Source organism: Lithobates pipiens, unplaced genomic scaffold (genome assembly GCF_037356315.1).
Source record: "Lithobates pipiens isolate NorthernLeopardFrog02 unplaced genomic scaffold, aLitPip1_a1.2 Scaffold_16, whole genome shotgun sequence".
Lineage (NCBI taxonomy): Eukaryota > Metazoa > Chordata > Amphibia > Anura > Ranidae > Lithobates > Lithobates pipiens.
In genome coordinates this window covers 184,371,334-184,378,418 of record NW_027507748.1, presented here as the reverse complement: position 1 = coordinate 184,378,418, position 7,085 = coordinate 184,371,334, and positions in this window count along the sequence as shown.

Genomic DNA, 7,085 nt, shown 5'->3' with positions numbered 1-7,085 from the left:
CCACTGGAGACAACTTGGCAATATCCTGTGGCTTGGGGAGTATGAATGCCAATTTGCCTACCAGTGTTCCTCTCTCTCTCTAGGCTCATGTTCCTGTCACCCTCAACCTCAGAACCAACATCTGAATCCATTAATGGCTGGGCATCACCAAGGATCAAGTGGCTGATGCTGTGGTCAAATAACTCAGCTGACTCCTCAATGGCTGATGTTGGGGCTATGGCAGGAAAAGATGTGGACAAGGAGGCAGGTTTATCCACTCTGGCAACTGCAGGGGACTACAAACATGTCTCTGCTTGCATGACAGAGGATGAGGAAGATTTAGTAAGCCAGTCCACTACCTCCTCTGCATGCTGTGGCTGGATAGCACGGGCAAACTCACTAAACAGAGGAAATGATACCCTGCCTGAGGAGTGACTACCACGTCCACCTTTGCCTGTGGGCACATTTGTTGCTGGCCTCCTTACAGTGCCAAGAGAACGTCTGCCTCTCCTTGTTGTCCTCCCAGACATTATTGGGATGGAGGGGGGCGGTGTTTATATGCAAATGTAAAGAAGAAGTTGAAATCTTTCCATAGATGCAATTTAATCAATGGAAAGAGGTCTTTGGTGTACCTTAATTTGACTACTCAAGCTACACAGACGCACTCCATGGATACACTATAATATACTGCAATATAATGCGCCTAACATACAGTGACACACAGAACTATATGGCGTTAAACTGGCAGTAAAGCACGCAAAACTATATGACGTTAAACTGCCAGTAACGCATGCAAAACTGTATGACATTAAACTGGCAGTAACGCACACAGAAGTAAATGGCATTAAACAGGCAGTAACACACAAAACTATATGGCTTTAAACTGGCAGTAACACACACAGAAATATAGGGCTTTAAACTGGCAGTAACGCACACAAAACAATATGGTGTTAAACTGACAGTAAGGCCGCGTACACACGGGCGGATTGTCTGTCCAACTTAGTGTTTCAGCGGACAATCCGCTCGTGTGTGGGCTTCAGCGGACTTTTTCAGCGGACTGTCTGACGAACAAAGTCTTACGGAATTTCCGAAATTTTGTCCGTTCAAACTTGGTTTTGTCCGTCCAAACTTGGTTTCAGCGGACAGTCCGCTCGTGTGTAGGCAAGTTGGACGAACTAAGTATGGCGCATGCTCAGAAAGGATTTACACGGCCGAAGGTTGCATTGCAGTGTATAGGACGTCGTTTTTCTAGTCCCGTCGTACGTGCTGTACACGTCATCGCGCACGCTTTCAGCGGACTGTCTGCTCATCGTGTGTGGTCAAGTCCGTTCATGCAAATTTTGAACAGACTGTCTGTCGGATTGTCTGACGAACTTAGTTGGGCAGACAATCCGCCCGTGTGTACGCGGCCTCACACACACAGAAGTAAATGCTGTTAAACTGGCAGTAATGCAATCAAATAGACGTGTTCAACTACACTGACGCTATCTGAACTGTCCCTACTAGTTATACAGCTACTAGCTATACACTAATGTCAAGATTACTGACACAGTATCACTACACTACACTGAAACTATATGAGCTGTCCCTACTCCACACTAATGTATGTATGAATGACATACATAATACTGAAGAATCTCAAACATGTGATTGCAATGGTGTAGCATTTGACAGGAGCATTTTGTGGATATTTTTCACTCATCAGGAGCAAATACGGAATAGATGTATCTGTATAATAAAAAAAATGGATTAATAAATGCACAATAATCTGGTGGTTGGCACAGAGGGGAAAATAAGGAAGAGAGGGGACCAAAAATATTCCCAGACACTCTTACCGAAGGGTAAACTATATATTCAAGAGATAGTGTTAACAGCTGAAGGCTCCATGGGAACAACATCCCCGGGAGCTGAGGCACTGGTATCCATGGCCACATAGTGGCAAAAACAGGAGTAAATGGAACATCTATGGAAGTGCAGTCCCCAGTTGGCAATTGTGATATTGGTAAATGCTGTATAAAAATTCTAGAAAGTTTCTGTGGAAAGAACAATGTGTAAATATATAGAACTGCGCAATTGGCAGAGGGGAGAACTACAGCCCAAAGGGCATATAATAGTGTCAGAAAGCTAAGTGCAAAGTGAAAGCACTGAGTGATAAGAACCACACACCTCGCCAGAGCTAATATTGATAAAAGAGAGTACCAAAAGAAACCCAGTGAATAAACAAGAGCCAACTAGATAGTACCGTAACAAAGAAAGCATAATAACAATGGTGCATATGGTCTCAAGGTAAATGAAACAAGTGCTCCACCAGAGTGTAGTATTCGTAGCAACAGTCAGCAGCAGGATACTGCCAACATCACTAGGGGAAGACGGGGCCAGTGCCTTAACGGCTGATGTAGTTTGGCAATCTGCGCTCAAACCCTCCCTCATAGTGATCGCAGGTGGAAAATAAACAAATCATCGCATGACATCATACGTATGGCGTGTGGGGTGGGCGTCGATGCGCATCAAGTGCCCGCCCATCTCCCTGCATCTGAAGAGAACAAAGGAGGAAGGGAAGGCCCTGGCATGCATCGCAGCTCCTTGGAATGAAAAAATCTCTTCCCCTAGTCTCAGGTCCAGGTAGGGACCTATGGTTCTGGCCTGGAACCAATGCACAAATTGAAAATACAAACAAAAAAAACCCCCAGAATTCTGCAAGGGAGAGAAACCCTCCTATTTAGGAATTTTTTTTCAGAAATCTTACAGATTAGGTTGGTTCCCAATAAACATTGTGTCACATCCAATTAAAATCACTCATGCCACACTGGTAAGGACACAGCACAAGCCTCCTACCCACATGCCTCCACAACCACTGGCCAGAGTAGTGGGTTAGAGGCCCCAGTCCCCTTTCTTAGCCAGCCAGTCTGCTTGCTAGGAATAGGGTCTGGCATAGATTTTTAGAAGGACCTCACAATTTATTTAGCTGCTGCAGGATGTGGAACAGCAAAGCAACATTTGCAAAGAGAAAAATCATACAGCTTGCCAGCTTCTTTAAAATAATACAGAAAAATACAAAACTGACCTTAGGTGTGTACTATGTATTTTGGGGGACCTTTGGGGTCTGTGTGATTTTTAAAAAAGAAGCCAGGAGGGAGATGTAATTTTCCAGAAATTTACAATTCTTGTTTGTTTGTAAATATCAGTGCTTTCAAAAGTCACTACTTGTAGCCGAATGAAATTTAAACAAAGTGCTTGCATTGATACACATCCCTTAGGGTAGTGGCCACTCCTCCTGCAATTATTTGCCTATTGGCCGCAAAAAAACTGTAATTTTCAACTTGACAAATTCGTGTGCAGTTTATTCAAATGCTGTTTCAGCTTGGAATCTTTGAAGTTCACAGAACCCTGCTTGAACCAAACCCAGGACAGTTCACGCTCACAAAGCTCTCAGACAAATTTCCTTGCAATGTGTAACTTCCTTTGCAAAGTGAACAGTCTATTTCCCTTTTGTAAATCAAATAAAGGAAGCAGTTTGGTGGGCGCATTTGGTTCGCCAGATGTTTGGTGTCCATGCACAAGTAATACCATTTTTGGCTAAGGCTACTTTCACACTGAGGCATCGGCGGTAAAGCACCGCTATTTTTAACGTCGATTTGCCGGCGCTATTCGGCCGATAGTGGGGCGCTTTTAACCCCCTCTAGCAGCTGAAAAAGGGTTAAAACACCCGCTGCAGAGGCAATTTTCTGGCGCTGCCCCATTGATTTCAATGGGCAAGGGCACTTTAGGAGTGGTGTATACACCGCTCCTACAGTGCTGCAAAGATGCTGCTTGCAGGACTTTTTTTTACCGTTCTGCAAGCGCACCGCTTCAGTGTGAAAGCACTCTGGCTTTCACACTGGAGAGACAGGAGAGGCTCTAGAACTAGGGGATCTGCAAAAAAATCATCCATTAGTACACCCCCCTACACAAGACACTAGTTATTACATTTGTGAAATTCCTTACCATCGAAGAGAAACGTCTAACTGAATTTTCAGGAAGTCGTCTCTCCAATTCAAATGATGCCAGCATCTGTTTTACCAGGGAGGGGATGTTACAGTAGGGATTACATCATATGCTCTCCTCTCTATCTACACACTATAATGAAAATACACTTCCCATCATGCTTTATGAATTTCAGTGAATGTCAGAGGGTACGCTAAGTCTGTACATGTTAAATGTGAGCAAGCCCACTTCAACATAAATCACAACCTCTCATTCTGCAGCCACTACTCTGTAATACACAGCAGGATAGGTAGGTTACAGCCTTATAAATGCAAACCATGTTTGTGCTGCTATCTTTACATGTGATCTCTCCCACTCCAGCCACAACAGGAGATAAACATATTGCGCTTACTTTCTTTATTTAATCACTTCCGAACTGTAGACACATGCCCATAATTATATATTTTACCCGCTGTACTCTGCTGTAATTCAGTATTATAAATATTCCTCCTCCTGCTGTAGCGTTGAAATTTTTCTAACAGCAGTCAGTAGTGATGGACGAACTTCCGACGGGACGTTTAGCGAACGCGGACCACAAACGCAGCCGATAGTTTGTGAACTGTAACGTTCGCGGCGGGCCCCATTGACTTCAATGGGAGGCGAACTTTGCAAACCTACAGGTCAAATTTGCAGCCACAAAATAATTACTAGCTGTGCACACATAGTCCCACCACATGGCCAATGACATAACACATGTATGAGGTGAATCTGGGATCGACAACTACAAGCATTCTTTTTTTATATGTGAAATTGTGACAATTCAGGACTGTGGAGCGCATGAAGGCAATGGAGGAGAAGGAAGGTCAGGGTAGGCAAAGAAGAGGGTGCAGGAGATGATCACCAGCAGCGTGACATACAGCAATGACACCTGCACCGTGATAGAGTGATCTGGCACCAGCACCATGAGAGAGAGCACTGACACCTGCACCGTGATAGAGTGATCTGACACCAGCACCGTGACATTACACATGTATGAGGTGAATCTGGGATCGACAACTACAAGCATTCTTTTTTTATATGTGAAATTCAGACAATTCAGAACTCTTGAGACAATGGAGGCGAGGGAAGGTCAGGGTAGGCAAAGAAGAGGGTGCAGGAGATGATCACCAGCACTGTGATATACAGCACTGACACCTGCACCGTAAGCAGCCCCAGGAGGAAGTCAGCATAGCACAGGGATGGTGGGAGCCCCTCATAATGAGCATAGCACAGGGATGGTGGGAGCCCCTCATAATATGCACAGCAGAGGGTGCAGAAGAGTAAGGCTGAGTGAGCCACTCAACCAATTCTGGTGCTTCCTTTGACATAATCGCACACACCTTCTGCAATTTTCCACTTTGGCTCAAGCCTGTTGCTCCTGCCCTACCCCTACCACCCCTGCAGAAGGGCCTGCCTCTTCCTCTGCCTGTCATTTTTTAAATGACCCTGTGACAAAACTCTCTACAGAAGTGCAGTATGTATGTGGAAGAAGGTATATAACACCCCGCTTCAATCTATTGTTTTTGGGGGCCACTGGCCTATCACATAAGTTACAATACTTTTTTTTTGGATTGCGTTTGTCACTCTTTGTAGTATCGCTGCAGAACTGCTCAGCAGTCACAATGCTGGACAGTGGAAACACACTACACTATGCTTTCTATATGTGCAAGTATTTTATACGTGTATTACACAACTATATACTGCACACCAAATAGTACACCTATACCAGTCCTTAAGGACCTTTGTGGAACTAGTAGGTTGTGATTAGCAGACTGTACCTCAGTCCCTATACTGTTAAAGGACTGCTGCAGAATTGGGCAGCAGTCAGCAGTAGTGCACCTCAACCCTATATATTGTGGACCTATACCAGTCCTTAAGGATTAGCAGACTGTACCTCACTCAACCCTATATACTCTAGTGCACTATATCTTACCAGTCCTTATAAGTACCTTTGTGGAACTAGTAGGTTGTGATTAGCAGACTGTACCTCACTCAACCCTATATACTGTAGTACACTATACCTTACCAGTTCTTAGAAGGACCTTTGTGGAACTAGTAGGTTGTGGTTAGCAGACTGTACCTCACTCAACCCTATATACTGTAGTACACTATACCTTACCAGTCCTTAGAAGGACCTTTGTGGAACTAGTAGGTTGTGATTAGCAGACTGTACCTCAGTCCCTATACTGATAAAGGACTGCTGCAGAATAGGGCAGCAGTCAGCAGTAGTGCACCTCAACCCTATATATTGTGGACCTATACCAGTCCTTAAGGATTAGCAGACTGTACCTCACTCAACCCTATATACTCTAGTATGCTATACCTTACCAGTCCTTAGAAGGACCTTTGTGGAACTAGTAGGTTGTGATTAGCAGACTGTACCTCACTCAACCCTATATACTGTAGTACACTATACCTTACCAGTCCTTAGAAGGACCGTTGTGGAACTAGTAGGTTGTGATTAGCAGACTGTACCTCAGTCCCTATACTGATAAAGGACTGCTGCAGAATAGGGCAGCAGTCAGCAGTAGTGCACCGCAACCCTATATATTGTGGACCTATACCAGTCCTTAAGGATTAGCAGACTGTAACTCACTCAACCCTATATACTCTAGTACGCTATACCTTACCAGTCCTTAGAAGAACCTTTGTGGAACTAGTAGATTGTGATTAGCGGACTGTACCTCAGTCCCTATACTCATAAAGGACTGCTGCAGAATAGGGCAGCAGTCAGCAGTAGTGCACCTCAACCCTATATATTGTGGATCTATACCAGTCCATAAGGATTAGCAGACTGTACCTCACTCAACCCTATATACTGTAGTACGCTATACCTTACCAGTCCTTAGAAGGACCTTTGTGGAACTAGTAGGTTGTGATTAGCAGACTGTACCTCAGTCCCTATACTGATAAAGGACTGCTGCAGAATTGGGCAGCAGTCAGCAGTAGTGCACCTCAACCCTATATATTGTGGACCTATACCAGTCCTTAAGGATTAGCAGACTGTACTTCACTCAACCCTATATACCAGTGATGGCGAACCTTGGCACTCCAGATGTTTTAGAACTACATTTCCCATGATTCTCTCCTACAATGCAGAGTGC